Genomic DNA, 18,241 nt, shown 5'->3' on the forward strand with positions numbered 1-18,241 from the left:
GAATAGAATATTTTTTGTCAGAAATATGGTCATATGACTAGAGATAAATACATTGAAAACAACTTCTTGCTATAATTCAGTGGCAATGTTACCTGTTAACATGTTTCTATCACCAAAGCCATACATGTGGATCAAACAGATTTTAATGTGATTGCTGTCTCATAGGCTTAAGACACTATAAAAAAAAACCTGATAGTTTAAAACACATCAACTCATAATATAAACATGACCTGAGTCTATGCTTGAGATTAAATTATCGATGGGGGGTTATGAGCTGAAAAGTAGTATCACAATTTCAAACTTCAAAGAATTCTTGCCTATTAGTGTTTAAATAGAGCCTTTTTAAGTTGACTTTTTAGAAGAAAAAATTAACCATACAGAAGTCATGCACACTGCACATGTACTTGCATATTTAAGGAGCATCAACTGTGACGGACACTATGGTACCTTTGGTGTTACACTTAAACTAGATCCAGGAAAAAGTGTGGATGCACACTCAGCATATTCAAACACGTAACGAGTTCTTGATAAATACAGAAAAAATATAGTAGCGGATGCCTCAGTTCTACTCAGACTCATTTCTGGTGTTTGTCCAAAAAATCAATATGATCTAAGACACTCTATAACACCAGAATAAAATGTTTGATAGTACATGTCCTTCTCAGTTGGAATCTTTGTTTTATGCTGCTGCAGCTTTTCATAGCAGTGTATCCCTATCCTTTGGGCTATGATCAGATTTATAATCAAGCTTTTATTTTTTCACGCAGACACATGAAAATTCAATGCCTCTTGCATTTGAACTAAGTGCTTTTCACTCATTGTGGCCCTAAATTCTACATCATGAGGTGTGACATCAAAATTACAGAAATTGCTTTTTTTTCTATACTATTTTACACATAGAAAGGTCTTTCGTACCACGGATGTGCATAACTTCAGTATCCATTTAAGTTATTGTATTCTACCTTTTCACTTGAAGGAATCACTTTTCAACATACTTGGAAGATGCTAAAGACCAGCATCACCAAGCTTACACATCGGGGCTATTAAGTGAAATAAGAGTTTATTGAATCAAAGTACTGTGATGCCACCACAGTCTGATTACAGAGAAAGTTACCAAGTGATGTTGATACAGCGGACAACAGAACATTAAATCTTATGAGCATGTTCAGGCCAAATATCATGATTCAGAACACCATATAATTAAGCTTGGCATTTATTTCTTCAATTTTTTAGTTAGTGTTTTTGACCGTGATTAAATTCAGAAAGTGAAATCTCAGAAAACATAAGTGCGTGAAAGTGAGGTCTACTGTTTATGTCGTGGATTTCATGTACTAAGCAAAGTTGAACATTATGAATGAACTGCAGACATATTCAGGAAACCAAATGAAAACAGTTCACATTGCTAACACCAATTTCAATGTTTCTTAAATACTTTTACTGTTTTAAGTTGATTTGTAAATGCAGGTCTTATATTGTCTCTACATTAAGAGAAACATTGGTATATTTTGCAAAGAAATTTGCTTTTGTTGTTAGACATAAAATTGAAGCTTAAAGAAATTAGACCCTATGTCTTCTCCCCTCCTGTGCCCTTTCTCCCAGGCCCCTTCCTTTGGTGTTGGTCACGGGGAAGCCTGAGATGAAATGGACCTCCTTGGAAATAATCAGAACCTGGTACATTAACCTTCCTTCCATCTCCTACCATACCCTGGGTCCTTAGAAGGAGAACTTCTTAAACATTTCTTGATTATTTTTTCAAAACTTCAAAACTTTATACTTAAAATGCCTTATTTTGAAATAATTAGAGACGGGAAGAGACAGATTTCAGTCTGAGGCTTTATTCAGTGTCATGGGGCTTAGAGGCCAGGACAAAGCCAGGAGTCTAGAATGTGGCTGGCTGGCCCACGTAAGTGGCAGGGGCCCAAGCATTCAGCCTATCTTCAGCACATGAGGAGGGAGCTGGATCAGAAGTGGAACAGATGGGACTCAAACTGGTGCCAGCATTGCTGATAGAAGCTTAGCATGCTGTGCCATAAAACTGCCTCCAACATACTGACTACAAAATCAAGGATAATGAGAAAGCAAATAGAAATTTGAAAATACTATAAATGAAATGGTTAAATTGGAGAGGCAAGAATGGTATATGGGTTAAATTCAAGTATTTGCTTAACAGAATTCAGAACAAAATGAGTTGTTACCCAGTTGGAGTTGGCAGGAAAATCAAAGCAAGACAAAAAGGTGAAACAAGATAAAAGTTTTAATCTCTGATACAAAATTAGGTTCATGGTTCCTAGCTGGTAAGATTCCTTTATGTGGTTGTGGCTCGCCTTTTTTTTTTTAACCCCAGATACTCCTGCCTTTCCTATAATCCAATGTATACAGTTAACTTCTGTTATTTGAGAAAGGCCAAGTATCTCTGCCTTAATGTTGCAAAAGGCCCTGATGCACATTATACACTGATGAAAACCTGGAGAGGGGAATGTATCCCATTACTAACCTGCATGGAAATGTTGCTCTTGAATAGCTTTGCTTCTTGTTTCATACATATGCAAATCACATGTGCAGTAACAGAGGTTCTAGATCCTGCAGGCCCAGGCCAGTTTGCTGGCTCAGATTTTCCAGGGAAAGAGATCTGAGTGTCTATTTCTAACAAGATCCCACTCTAATTCTTACGACTTGATCAAAACTGTTGAGCAAACATCACAAGATCATGGCTGTGACCACGGACTTAAGCAAGATCTTATAGGCTGTAGAAGAAATTGTTAAATCTCTGACTTACTTCATTATATATACATTTGTTAGTTTAGGAAAGGTTTCCACTTTAATCTGCATCTTTCAGAAATAATCAACAAACATGCAGTTTACTCTGGAAGCAAGCCTGCCCACAGTTAGGTCACATCTGTGAGTCCTGACCTGGGAGTCATTCCTGTAGTCTTGTAAAACACCATGGCTTGATAAACCCTACAGAGCTATAAAGCCATGGCTAATCCAGGACTCAAATTAATCAGGAAAAAAAAAAAGAGACAGATACCCTTTTACTATTTAAAAAGGCTTGGACACATACAACTAACTCATCAAGTGAGGCAAGGGGATGGGTTTTAGCTCTGTACCTTTGATCATAATGGTGTATCTCAGTAACTTCATGATGAAACAAACCACGATAAGTGGAGACTTGAGAAACCCAAAAACGGTGCTGCTCACTGCCCATATGTTAAAAAAAAATCACATGTTTCAGTGTCATTGTAAGCATCAGGGATTCTAATGAATTTCAAGAGAAATGAAGTTGGAAATTATGGCATTAAATCCAGATACACAGGTGCCTGCACAATGTCCCCCACCAAGCATACTCATAAAGAGGACAGTTGCATAAAAATTTCAAGTATTAGACTCAGTATGGGAGAACACAATTCTAGTTCACACACTTGATTTATATAGACATAATAGCTCTAATGTGGTGTGCCACCCTCTAAATTTTTAAAACAGTCTTATAATATGGTTTAAAACCAGATAGGGACAGTTTGGAAAGCAGAGATAGATCAAATGGTTTAGTTAAAATGATTTATTTGTGGGTTTTAAACAGCATTAAGTGGTTTGTGAAAAGTGTTCTGATTTGTGCTTAACATGGATGGTGTTTAAAAGTCAGGGCATCAGAAAGGTGTACCCCTGGGGACACATTCACCAAGAACGCAGGCCTTAAATACAGCTGGGTGTTTGCTTCCAAGACTGCTTTTCTGAATATTAACATTTAAACTACCCACAGAGGCATTACAGATACTTCACAGGGTAAATGAGGTAGAGATGGGAAAACTTACATTTCAACACTGTTTTCTTTTTAATTTTTATAGTTCTGCCCAATTCAGTTGACCGAAGAATAAACTTTTTTGCTATGCTAAAAAAAAAACCCTTAAACTCAATATGGCTAATATACTTAAGAAGAAAACTAATCCTGAATAATGACAGTAATCATAATAACATACTCTTTTTAAGTAATTCAGAGTAGAATGAGACTGTGTCCTGCCATCCTCATAACTTCTTGAATTGTTTAGCTTAAACTATTACATTGCATTCTCATGTGTGATGTAGAGTCATTGAGTTACTAAGTCTTCTAAGGTTAGAACTGCAGAGGATTTATGCAAGTGTGTTCAAACAAAGTCATTTGAAAGTGCTCCTTTAGTTTTATGCAATACACAGAAAATAAACAGCATGATTCTAGGATTCCCAAACTCAAACCTGTACCTCAGGTAGATTCTATTGTAGGGAGAGACATAGAAGACAAACAATGAGTAAATATAAAATGTTGCATTGGGAAAAACTATAGGAAGATAGAATGAAGTCAATGGGTCAGGGTTACTAATGCAGAGAGAGAGGAGAAAGGCAGTACTTGCCCCAAGGCTTGTCTACTCAGCAGATCATGTTGAAACCCTCTGGAGAAGATTAGATGTCTTACCCTGAGTCAGGAGTAAGTCCAGCAGGTGCACAGACAGAAGGATGATAGGGCTGGCCCTCGTGAGCAAGAGTAGGTGAGAAAGTGAGATGAAAAAATTAAGATACAGCAGGAAGTTTGTATAGGGTCTCAAGAGGTATGTAGATGCATTTATTAGAGTAGAAGCCACTGAAAAGATAACGAAGGTAAACTGACATGATTGAAGTTCTGTTTTAGAGGAAGATTCTGGTTGCTGAGAATATAATGGCTATGGGATGACGCTAGAGAGGTCAGTTTAGAGGCTATTAGAGAGGATAAACCATGTAAAGGGTTAGGGATTATGTGAAAAGCTAGGGAGAGAAAACTACTTCAGACAGTTAAACTATTTCTGAGGTGTAAAATGATTGCTGATTGACTTTGTAAAGAGTATAAATAATACGGGGGCTGGCACAGTGGCATAATTGGCTAAGCCTCCAGCTATGGTGTTAACATCCTATATTGGCGCTAGTTCAAGTTCTGGCTGTTCCACTTCCAATCCAGCTCAAAGCTGATGTGCCTGGGATAGCAGCAGAGAATGGCCTAAATTCTTGGGTCCCTGTACCCACTTGGGACAAGCAAGAGGAAGCTCAGGCTTTTGGCTGTGGATTGACCCAAACCAGGCCATGGCAGTCATTTTGGGAGTTATCCAGAGATAGAAGATCTTTGTCTCTCTTTGCCTCTCTACTAAGGGCAAAACAAATGTTCTCTCTGCCAGGAAAGGACAGACATGGTAACCAGGCACTGACTGTGAACAGGTAATCAAGCCCTCATCAGACAGCAGATCTGCTGGTGCCTGGAGTTTGGAATTTCAAACCTCTGGAACTGTGAGGAATAAAAAGCCAATAATATTTATTTTTGTTAGGCAGAGTTAGAAGGAGTGACAGATCTTGCAGCCATTGGCTGATTATCTCCCTGGACAATCCAAGAGCCATAGCGAAGCCATTCCTAAGCCAGGAGCTTCTTCCAGGTCTCCCAACATGGATACAGGAGCCGAAGGCCTTGGGCTATTGTCTGCCACTTTCCCAGGCCACAAACAGCAAGTTGGATTAGAAATGGAGCAGCCAGGACTTAAACCAGTGAACATACGTGATGTCAGGCAGAGGCTTAGTTTACCATGCCAGCATTGTTAGTCCTAAATTATTATGTTAAAAAAGTCAGGATTCTTTATGCTTTTTTTAAATTGTGGGGACAAAAGTGAGTGTCCACTGTTACCCAGCAGTTAAGGGAAGCCCTGGGCCTGCTTTACCACGACCACCATCCCCATTTGTAATGATGACAGTGGGGAGGGTAGGTACTATGTATTGAACATCTGCCACCTGCTAGAGTTATGTATAAAACCAAGGGCCAAATATGAGTCGTACGAAAATCATCTAATTCAATTAGCTTGACCTCATTTCAAAAATGAGACAGAAAAGGCTCAGGAAGCTAGGTATGCTCAGTGTGTAAAAGACACCCAAAAGCAAAGGTGGGGGCCAGAGGCATTGGGTATCACTTAGCTGTATTCAGATTGTTTCACATTTACATGGTTCAGCTTATCTAAAAAATGGTCATGACCCAAGCCAACTGTTTGAAGGAACTCATTGAGCTAATGCATATAATGCTTTCTGTCCTTCTTACCCTATTAGTCTGTTGTAATTATTAATATTACTTAAATCATCGAGCAGCTTACATGGCATTAGTCACTTCCTGTTTATATCAGCAAATGTTATCTGAATCTTAGTGACAAAAAACTGGCAGCAAGTCCAACATCTTACAAATAGACAAATTAACTTTTTCAGCTTATTTTTTGCCTCCTAGTAACTGTCATGAAATGAGCAAATATTTCCTAAAAATTATTTCAACTTGTGTGTTTTGGACTGTGTGTGTGTGTGGGTTAAATTATGTAAATCCAATGAAAATACTTTTAAAAGAATAACAATTACTGAGTATCCAACACAATGAACATGAAGTAGGTGTTCAGTTAACTGGTAGATAATTTGTTTATTCTGGTAGTCTACACAGTGATGGGCAGCACAAAAGTCTGGATTGCTATAGGAAAAATCCCAAATCTAAGCTTTTCGTTACTTCTCTTTGTAATTACATTAAATGCATTCTAACAGAGTTTCTTTTACAAAGCTTTTGAGAATACTTAAAATTCTTCACTGGTATCGGCAAGAGAAAGGAGAATATACAAGCAGATTTCAAAATGCAAGAGTCTTACTTGTAGTACATTGTGAACAAAATTATTCAGGAAAAAATTCAGCTATATATTTCAACTAAATGTCAAATTGAAAATGTTCCAGAAGTTTGCTATTTATGCCTCTGGGACCATTTTGTACCTTACCATCCAGAAATGTTTTTGATGCCACTATAAGCATTTTTTTTTTTTGGTGGGGGAACAGTATATAATACAAATTTGTTTTTGTACTACTTTGTACTTAGAAACCTAAGTAAATCTTGTAAAATAAATAGATTCAGAAATTTTTCTGTCAATTATTTGTTTTGCCAATAGTAAAGTTACCTCTTCCTGAAACCTATAAGTTGTTACTTTTTTGGTTGCTAGGTCATGTAAACACATTAAGATTATAAAAATCTCAGACTAAAATACTTTGAGAAGTTTAGAAATCTCCATGTCTTTAGGTACCAGGAAATATTTTAAGTCATAAATTTATTATCAGGTGTTTTAGTTGATCATATGATAAATCATATTAATAATGCCATGTAAAACTAACTTGTTTGCTATGTAAAACCTAAAATGGCTATGTAATATTCAATGTAAATTTTATTGTATGCTTAGAATTTTTAAAGCTATTTCCGGAGTGACTGGTTTGTAATTATTATTTGTACTGTCCTTACCGATTTGATTGTTAAAAGTTTTATTCTTCAAATTTTTCTGTATTGTGGAATAACATTAAGATTAGAAGCATTTTTTTTTCATGTAGAGCTGTGTAGTACAGCATTTAGGCCATGAGATAACGTGGGCAGGTGAGGATTTTTAGTTACCAATTTAATAAATGAAGAATTCAGATATTCCAACTCTTTTAAGTCTGTTAAGAAGTCGTTTCTCTTTGTACACCATTGTAAATATTCAAATTTGTTGACTTTCAGTTATTCATGGTACTGCCTTATTTCTTTTTCGATACGTAGATACTGTGCTGAAGTCTCCACTTTTTCTCTCTATATGTTCATGTTTCCTCATTTTCTTAACTAAAGATGTGCTTGTTTTCTTAATACTTTAGAACAATGTTCAAATTTTGTTAAATTGTTGCTTATATCCTTATGTTTTTGTGTTTCATATTTTGCTATTTTTAAGCTTCTATTAAAATTGTAGCTTTGCAAAACAAATTTGCACCATGTACGGAGTTCTGTAATACATGAAACACATCAAAATTATTATTACATATTTCTCAGTTCCTAATGCATAATTTCTCAGTTACTAACCCATACCTAATCTTTCTTTTTTTAAAAAAATATGACTATTAGCACCTAATTACTGAATTTTGTGTGTTTACTGAAGTTTTGTTTCAGTTCCCAAATTAGGGAGAATGGCAATACTTGTCTTTCTGTGTCTGGTTTATTTCACTAATGATACCTTAGATCACTGCATGATAGGATTGCTGCTCACATAAAGAATACATATTTTGAATATGTATTTATCCATTCATATGGCGGATACATTGGTTGATTCCATATGTTGGCTAGTTTGGAAATAGCATAAGTTATTTCAGTCCTTTTGTTCAGTGTACTAGAAACTGAAATAGACTGAAATTCTAAAATTCTGAAGTATGTTTCTCAGCACACTTTAATTTCAAATAGGTTCTTCTGTTTTCAGAATTTTAATTGTTTTTCGAGTTTACTGTTTTGTGACCACTGTATTATTTGAAAGGCAGGAGGACACCAAGGAGATGAGATTGTCCACCTATGTTGGTTCACTCCCCACATGGCCTCAACAGCCAGGGCTGGAGCTGACTGAAGCTAGGAGATGAGGATTCCATCTGAGCCTTCCATGATGGTGTCAGGAACCCACATATTGGGCTATCATTCCTGCCTTCCAATCAGGGACCTGGATCAGAAGCTCAGAGTAGCCAGGATTTGAACTGAAACTCCAAGGCAGAATGTGGGTGTCTCAAGCAGCTGTTTATCCCCATGGGCCACACCTTTAGCCTATGATAATTTTTGTTGACTGGAATCATACATATCTATATACACATTGTTTCCCCTTTGTTTACCACTGGTATGTGGAGCTATTTCCAGTTTATGCTTACCTTAAATTTGGTTTGAATTTTAAGGTTCCACATGTTTACAAATTAGAATTTGTATCCTGTGATCATAAGATTGGAGAGGATGATCCTCCTCTTGCCTTCCCCATTGACCACTAGGACAGGACACAGTTTTCCGTATGGCTCGCTAAGCTTAACTTATTTCAATTTTATTATTTTTATTTATTTGGGGGGAGGGGAGCAACAGTTGCAGGCCCAGGGTCATGGAAGCATTCTCTAGGTTTTGTGCTTCCTTCTAAGACCAATGACGTAAAATTTGGTGCTGAGATCCAGCGTATTTAGTCAATGCCCTGGAGTGACAGCCAGCTTCAGTGACTGGCTTGCTTTTAGGTCCAGTGAAGTTTAAGAACTTGCCAGCTTGTTGATGAAATGAAGATACTTAAATATGAAACATAAATCATTTTAGGTATATTTGTATTTCCATGTTTTGATAATTCTTTAAATTGTGAATTTTTATAAAAAAAACTATAGTTAATATTCAAGTTGATAGTTAATATTGGGTGAGCAGAGATGCCCATAGTTGGGTTAGAGGTAAAGACCGCACTAGGGGTGCATCCCATGTTAGAATGCCTGATAACAGATTGTAACCTTTCATGTGTATGCTAGAAGGCAGCAGGTGATATAATACAGCCCCCATGTAAGAGACCTGAAGTGAGTTCCTGGCTCCTGGTTTTGGTATGGCTGAGGCAAGAGTATTGGAGGTACATTTGGAGGGCAAACCAGGCTGCCTCTAAAATTGGTTTAAAGATTTATTTTTATGGGAAAGGCATATCAGATTTACAGTGAGGAGAGATCTTCATCCGTTGGTTCACTCACTGAATGGCTCCAATGGACAGAGCTGAACCAATCCAAAGCCAGAAGACAGGAACCTCTACCAGGTCTCCCATGTGGCAGGGAGGACTTGTGCCATCCTCTACTGCTTCTCTACTGCTGCTCCAGAAGGGAGCAGGATGGAAAGTGGAACAGCTAAAGCAGGATGCAGTGTCCATTTAGGACTGCAGCAATTGCAAGGGTGGGGGGGGTTTAGCCACCAAGTCATGTTGGACCTTAAAAGTTATTTTTAAAACTTCACAAAAATAGACATGGCTACAACATAGATGTCAACGTCTTTGAACGCATAAACTTGGGTTTCTAATTGTAAAGTAAATCTGCCTTTTGAAGTTTTTCTGATTCAGTCATTAGCCACTGAGTTTTTTTTCCAGTTTCTTGCCTATTGCCAAACATATCCTATATATCCTATACTCAAAACACAGAAGTGTCCTGAATTCATGATTGTACTTGTAAAAAATTTACTTATTTCTCTTCGGAAGAGTTACATGGAGACAGAGCTTCCATTTCCTGATTCACTCTCAGATGACCCCAACAGTAGCAGCTGTTCTTGCTCATGGCTACAGTGACACAAACACATGCCCCATTCTTAGCTATTTGCCCAGGCCATTATCAAGGAGCTGGAATATAAATAGAGCAGTGGGGACTCAAACTGGTACCCTTATGGTGTGTCATTACCATGGTTTGAGGTTTAGCCTACTACTGCATGGCACTGGTCCCATGATACTTGAATAAATTCTGAATTATCTTTCCAAAATTCACTGACATTACATGTGTAATCAAATTCAAGAATTTTGTTAAATGGTTCTTGAAGTATTTATTTGGTAATTTACCATGCATATCTTTTGTCTTCTTCAAGTCATAATTTTTTGTGGAGTAATCAAGAACTGGTTTGGATTTAAATAGAATTGGACTCTTTCTGGTGGTTACTTGCTATTTGTGTAAATTTGTGTGAGACATGATTAAACAAGGATCACTACATGTTCATTGAAATAACTTCAGCAGTGTAACAAAATATCTCTCACACACAAAAAAATACCTGGGCTTGCTAGGTGGAAGCTCTTCTGATGTTGACAGAGCAGTTTTACATTATGCATGCCTATATATACTTCACTGGGCAGGTGGCTTCTTAGGGAGGTGAGATTCTTTTTCATATATTGGTAAGGATTGCTATAGGGTCTTAGCTTCCTTCTAAGTTGAGTAAAGTTTTATTTTCACTGAAATAAGACAAATATAACTATTGAAGCTGTGAAACTGGAATGAGAAAGTGGAGCTAGCACTTGCAGTGGGAAAGGAATGAAAGAGGTAGGCACCCTATGCTTCCAGGTACAATTCAAAACACAAAGTATAAATATGCATATGCCCACAGATGGATCTTTGCATATATACCTACATATAAACACAGTATAACTTGTCCATTATTGTACAATGAAAACAAATCTGTTCAAAGCAAAATCTGTTTCCCTTATGGGATTGATCTACAGGTTGCATCCATTGTTAACATTATCTGTTCTATTTTGTAGCCATCTTTCTAATTCCCATTATGAATCAACCACAGTTTAATTAGATCATGATTTATGCAAAAATTGAAAGGAAGTGACTATACAACTCTCAGAGGAAGTGAATTTCTGCTGCAAAATACTTTTTTTTGAGAACCTCAGAATCTTCTCTCTTCACTATTTAATATACACTGAAGAGTCACTTGGGGAGGTAGTAGGATCAGTCAGTAGCATGTACTTAAATGCCTGAATTCCCAAGTTACTTCAGATGTTGTTTGTATTAAGGACAAATTAAGATGGAAGTTGTAGCCTGGGGAGCTTTTGAAAGAAAAGCAAGCCTTTAAGAGATTAATGGCTTGTTCAAGTTGTGCCTATGAGGAGAGCACAACCAGGCAAGTTGTGTAGCACTTTATAGTAACTGGGGTAAATGAAGCATAGTTAGAAGTAGAATTTATGAACTGTTTACTAAACTGATAATTAGCTTGAGATGTAAAGCAACAAACTTGAGGCATCTATAGTACAACAGAGCAAGAATTATTTTTTTTTGTCAATTATAGCTGAAATTCACTGAGTTTCTCAGTGCTGTCTTCCATAGGGACTTGAGGACTGTTTTGTCACACTTAGCAATCAATAAAAAGGCATGGAAGTAGAGACAGATGAGTAATAAGATCAGGAAAAATGAAAAGTATTTGAAGATGTTTGAAGAGAAATATTGGGTTTCTTATAAACTTATATTTGGTAAATATTAGGTACAAAAATTTGGAACTTGCTAAGAATGCATCTTTGTTTACGTGTGGGTTTTGTGTTGCAATGCTTTAAGCTAAGGAATAGGATATCTGTATTGGAGTGCTAAGCTATGTCAAAGTCTGGGGCCAAGCCTCAAGAACTCCAACCAGGCACTCAGCTAGGGGGTGCAGGAAATCCTATGCCTTAGCCTAACTCACTGCAACATAAAACCCACACATGGTATTCTGTGTATTAAAAAATGCCATGAATTGTGGGATTTCTAATTTTAAAGCTGCGAGTTCTTCTCTCCACTCTTGATTCTTATCCAAGTATTTAACACAGTGTGAGTACAAATATTAAATTTGAATTATGATGGGTAATTCATTCCCTAAGATACCAGGAGTAGAAAAATGGGAAACAATGGTCATACATAGCCCCAAGTATTGTAATAGTTTTTTTTCAAATTACTTGGCTTTAAACACTTGATAAGTCAACATCAATCACAATAGCCATAGATGTTTGTAACTAAAGTTGTAATCAATTAGATCTAATTTACTATAAAGTTAACTAGAAACAGAGAAATATAAAAGTGAAAGCCAGTGTGTCTCAGTTTAATGTTTGTTCTCTAACTTCTGTTTGATTGAAGTCTCTTGGAGAATGTTAAACATTTGTAAGAAGTGTATTTGGAAGGAGAGGGTATATGTGAAAACTACCTATACTTCATTATACAACTGCTGAGTAGATCTGTGAAATGGAATCAGTGTTAAGTTTCTTCACTATTTTCTTCATGGATTGAAACGTATTATCACTGTTAGGTAATTTGGTTGTTAGTTACCATAGAAAAATTAATAGTACCAATGGCCTTCTTTGGTTTTTAAAGACACTGTATCCAATGGTTCACTGAGCACTATGCCTTAGATTTTATCCAAGTCACTGTGTGTCTCACAGCTCTTCCATTTGATCACTGAAGAGTGTTCAATTGAGAGGCTGTGCCACAATTTGCTTCTCCAGCACTTGAAGTACATTTCTTTAGTGTTCTGACTAAAATGAGAACCGTTAAATGATTTTTATAAAGTTTTTTTGTGACAAATTTTTCTGATCCCTAGGGTGAACACTTTAGACAGAAGTCCTTATAAGATGGGGCAACTAAATAAGGACCCCTACCAATACATACCCACACATTCTTCACTGGAAGCTATAAATCCTCCCTTAAGGAGAAAAAGGAATCTCTTACCCTTCCTTTCAAATAAGTGAGTAACTCCTAGGAAGAAGTGGAGGGGAAAGATACCAGAGATGCCCTCTATATTCTTGACTCAGTTCATTCACCACAAGTGGCATCATGTATGAAGTTCAATCAAGGAACAATCATTTACTGAGATGGATAAACCATGCAGGGTTACTGAGATTGACATATCTAAGCAAACATTTTCATATTGAATATGTATTATATCTATTGCTTTGCTAACATCTATGTATCTATGCTTAACTTTTTTTCTTTATTGATTGTATTTTGATTACTAGTTGATAGATTCACTGCTTACCAAAATATTAGATTTGCTGACCACCAGGGAAAGAATAACTCAGCTGAATATATAAAGAACTTAGAAGGCCTTAATTTCAGGGAACTACAATCATGGGTTTCCCTTCCCTGTGCAGCAGACAGACAGTTGTGAAGGAGTGGGCTGCAGAGGAAGAAGAGCATGGAAGAGATGGGGGAGCGTCTTTTTAAACTCTCCCTGACACGGAAGCCAAAATGGGGGTCGCCTGGCCCTTATTTGGTGGGGGGATATGGGTTTGTGCCCCTTATTGGTGCAGTGGTGGTTTCATAGCCTGAGGGGTCTACTGTCGCTGTCCCGCAGCGATGGACTTGGTGCACGGAGCCGATAATAACACGCGTGGACCCTGACTGATGGTCAAAAGCCGAGGTTTATTAGTAGCATCAGACTTTATACTCTGAGGGTCATATAGGATAAGGGAGGAAGTGCTGAGCTTATCAACAAAACCATTAATGCTTGTTTGGAACTCCTTTTGTCTTGTATATTCCACCAGGTGTTCTCATATACATATGCAGATGATATCCAATAAGGTATACAAAAGGTAGCCATTTGGTTATTCTCCTCCAAATATTATCCAACCAACTGTAATCCTGTGCTCACTGACCTTTTAGGGTCACAATGTCCCCCTACAGTCTACCAGAATTCTGCCATCCTTTCTGGGTTTGGTTGGAGGCAAACTGTTCCCTCCTCCAGTGACGGTGGTAGCCATCACTATTTAAATATGAAACATGAATTTGTTCCTGTGAGAAGCCCATTTTAGTCACAATATTCTTTTTACATAGGTAACTGGGTTCAATTAGCTAATATTGGTAAGACCATCTCTTCATCACAGACCGATTCCTGGTAGTCTATTGGTTAGGAATCGGCGCTGTCTCTCATTACTGACTGATACTAAATTTTCCAAATAATTTGAGAAATCCCCCGTGGAAATTTCTGGGCCTACAGGGTGTTTGGGTGTGTGTGTAAACATTACTAGACTCAGACAATAAATAATTTACTTGAGTTATAAAATTAGCAGTATATGCCACCTTACCTTTCTCCTAGGTTTGCCATGGTGGCTTAGTATGTGAAGCCACTGCTTGTGATGCTTCATGCCATACTGTCTTGTCTGCTCTACCTTTTTTCTTTAATTATTGGAAAGTCAGATTCACAGAGAAGAGACACAGAGAGAAAGATCTTCCATCTACTGATCCACTCTCCAAATGGCCATAAAGTCCAGAGCTGAGCTGAACTGAAGCTGGGAGCTTCCCCTAGGTCTCCTTGTGGCTGCAGGGTCACAAGGCCCTGGGTCAGTCCCAACTGCCCTCCCAGGCTACAGGCAGGGAGCTGCAAGGGAAATGAGACAGCCAGGGCGCAAACCAGCACATGCAAGGTGAGGACCTCAGCCACAAGGCCAGCACACCAAGCCCAGCTGCTGCATTTCTGATCCAGCTTCCTACTAAGGCAGAAGGCAGAAGATGGCCTTAGTGTTTAGGCTCTGGCCACCTACATGGGAAGACCTAGCAAAAGCCTCTGGCTTCAGCCTGTTGCAGTCTTAGCTATTATGACCACTAGAGAAATGAACCAGTGGATGGAATATTCTTTGTCTCTTGTCTTGCCCATAAGGATCTTTAAAAAGTTCATAAAAATACATATGGAGAAACGTGTATATTTCAAAACCAGTGCCATAATAAACCTGTGTTTAATTTTATTTTTCAATGACTTTTTGAAACATGCTTATGTACATGTCTATGCACATGTACAATTTTTTGGTATTTCACCCGTTCTTAGTGATAATTATTTTTGCAATTTAAATAGTGCTATCATGTGGCTATTAATTAATCTATATGCTTAATATGTATGTTTGCTTCACATTCTTTGCTGCCTTGTCCTAGCTTTGGCTACTGGAAAGGTTCTTGGTTTCCTTGGCTCCTCTTGTTCTTTCAGTGCCTAGGGTCTGATTCCAACCTTGATTTTTCAGGACAGTTGGGTACACTGCTCCTAATCAAACACCCAGGGGCTGTTAGGTCTCTAGCACTGGAGGAGAGGAGTTTGCTTATTCTGATAATCTTGAGTGCAAACTCTTAGTAAACTTAATACTAGACAGATGGAAATAATTGACATTCCTTGCGCTAGTACAAATGCATAGAATTAGGGAATTTCTGGAATCTAGATTTCAGCATACTTCCTATTTTTCTATTTCTTAACACTGATATGTAATTTTTAATGATTTTAAACCCTGGGCTTTATGTCTTTTGACTTCATTACTGGCTCCATAATTAATAAAATGGTTTGAGATTAGAGTTTTGGAGTAGAGTGAGGAAAGTAGCATCTTTCCTGTTTAAAGAATTCAAGCCAGCCTTTGAAGTGAGGCCCAATTTCTGGACTTGGTACGTGTGGACATCAAGTAGAGGTTGTCTTTGCTGGCCTCTGAAGACTTTTCTCAGACAGCTAGACTTTAACAACCCATGATTCGTTTTGTAATTTAGTTTGCATTATGTTGACAGTATAACTTCTTCTAGAACACAAAGTGGTACTGTGCGCTTTTACCTGTCTTTGTGTATTCTTACTGGCACTTTAAAGGTAAGATGCAGAAGGTGAATCAAAGCCTTACTAGGTTTTCGTTGAAGCTAGGAGCTCGGCATCCCAACCATACAAGAATGTGCCACTATCTTCTTCCCATTTCTTCAAGTTTAGAGGACCTTGGGCAGAGCAAGCGGTCAGCCCTGAGTGATCTCACCAACTACAGTGTGAGAAGCTCATTAGTACTAAATCTGTTAAAGTCAAGTATCTACCTTATCTTCCTTTTAGATAAAGTGTCATTTGATCATTTTATTCCCTTGAAAACATATTGTAATGTACAGAAAACATCAAACGTCAAATGATATGTTCTTCATTGTTGTATGAATGCTTATTTCCTCATAAAATTTCTTACTCACTGAATTAAACCAAGATACCTAGGGTCTACATTGTTTTATGTTCTTAATATGTAGAAGACATAGTCATTGAAGAAACAACAAAACAGCTTGTTCATTAGCCAACACAGCATGTAGGTGGAAACAGTGACAGCAACAAGGCCCTAATTATACCCATGAATTCCTCTTCTTCCTGAGGAAAAAAAAAGTAAGACCATGGTTTCCTCTCAGTACCAGTGTCCTTCAGGGCTTTTACAAAGAATGTTTTTTCCCATCTGTGTGGGAATCAGTCAGTGAGCTTCAGCATCACTGCCTAATAAACACCACATGAATTCCCACTAGAAGTCAACTAATGGACACTTGAAATGCAATTTCCTATGCATGTTAAGTGGGTAAGTTAAAACTTTCCTGCTCTTATGTTCTTTGATGGTAAGGATAGTATTGTAATGGGAATAGAACAAAGCTTAGCTTAGTTCACTGTCCCATATATGAAAAATTCTACAATCACACTGCCCTTTTTAGAAGGTTTTTGGGGTTTATTTTATTTTTTGTATTTAAAATTGAGCCCACCTATGTGTAATCTAATAGCTTTTACATTATTTCTCCTTCTAGAAATGAAAAGCAGAACTCGAAATTTTAGATGATTTTTTTAAACAGTCGTGAATATTTTTAAAAATATATATGGCACATTTTAGAAGGTTTAAAAGAAATTTACCTATGAGTCAGCAGAAAGAAAACAAAATGTGCCTTTCCCAAAGGTGTGTGTGTGTGGGAGGAACCCTACCATTTTAGCTAAATTTATCTTTGTCCAAAGGAAGTAGAGGGAAGATCACACGCAATAATGAAGACTTAATATTTGTGCACTGCTGGAGTGCTTCTGGATGATTATATTCTAACAAAAGTTAATGGGCAAGTAATGGGGATAATGAGCTGAAGTGAAAAATCCAATGTGAGTTTGATGAGCAGAACACTGTGACTGAAGCATACTAGAAAAATCCCAATGGAACATCTTAATTCCTAGTGCTGGAGTTTATTACTTGTAGGATGAAAACGGACATGACTACTAAAGAAACCCAAGTCAATATATGCTAGTGATTCTTAAAGTGATGGAACAAAACCTGGAGATACATTTTTTAAGCTTTAGATAAATAACTTTGGATACTTTTTTTTCTATCTTTATTTCCATTCACTCTTTTGAAGTTTTTATCTGCATGTAGTCTTTAAAATTGATGGAATCAAATGTGCTTTCAGCTTACTGTTACAGAAACCAAAGTTTCTGAACTAGGAGTGGGTAAAAAATAACAGTGTCAATGTCAGGAATAGACGGATAAAAGAACATGTAGGTCTAGGCCCTCTAAAAGCAGAAAATGGAAGTTGTGGGGAAGTTGAGGAATAACAAACCTGCAATATTAAATACCTTAAAATTTCTAAAGTCTCAGATACTTTGAACTTCGTTCCCTTGATTAACAGAGAAACAAAAGGAGGATGGATCAAATTTCAAAGCTATTATTTGAAATTGATGCCAGTATTCCAAATTCAAAGAATGCTGGCATCACATCACTGTTAACATCATCACACCAATGATTGTGATCATCACAACATCATCACTATCATCAGAATGAACACTCTGCAAAGTATAGGCCAATGTATTTTTCAAACAAAATTTCACTGTATTTTCACAAATTGGTGATATTAAATCTTCTAAACTTATTTTACAAGGTAAATGGGTCATTTGATTAAATCTTAGAATCTTGGGATGAGTAGATTAGCAGTGCAGATTCTTTACACTGACATAGATGGGTGTGATATTAACTTGCTTTGCAAATTATAAATAGTGTACACTTACAACCAGTAATCACTGTTAGTAATGTAATTCCACTTCTTGAGTAGGAGTTCCTATTTGATCACTTCGTGATTTAAACAACTCATTCTGTGCTATAAACCAACCATAAACAACTCATAAGCTCTTACATGATCCATTTTCTCACATATTTTAGTTGCTTGTTTCAGGGTCATGTGA

Source organism: Ochotona princeps, chromosome 4, assembly GCF_030435755.1.
Source record: "Ochotona princeps isolate mOchPri1 chromosome 4, mOchPri1.hap1, whole genome shotgun sequence".
Taxonomy (NCBI): Eukaryota; Metazoa; Chordata; class Mammalia; order Lagomorpha; family Ochotonidae; genus Ochotona; species Ochotona princeps.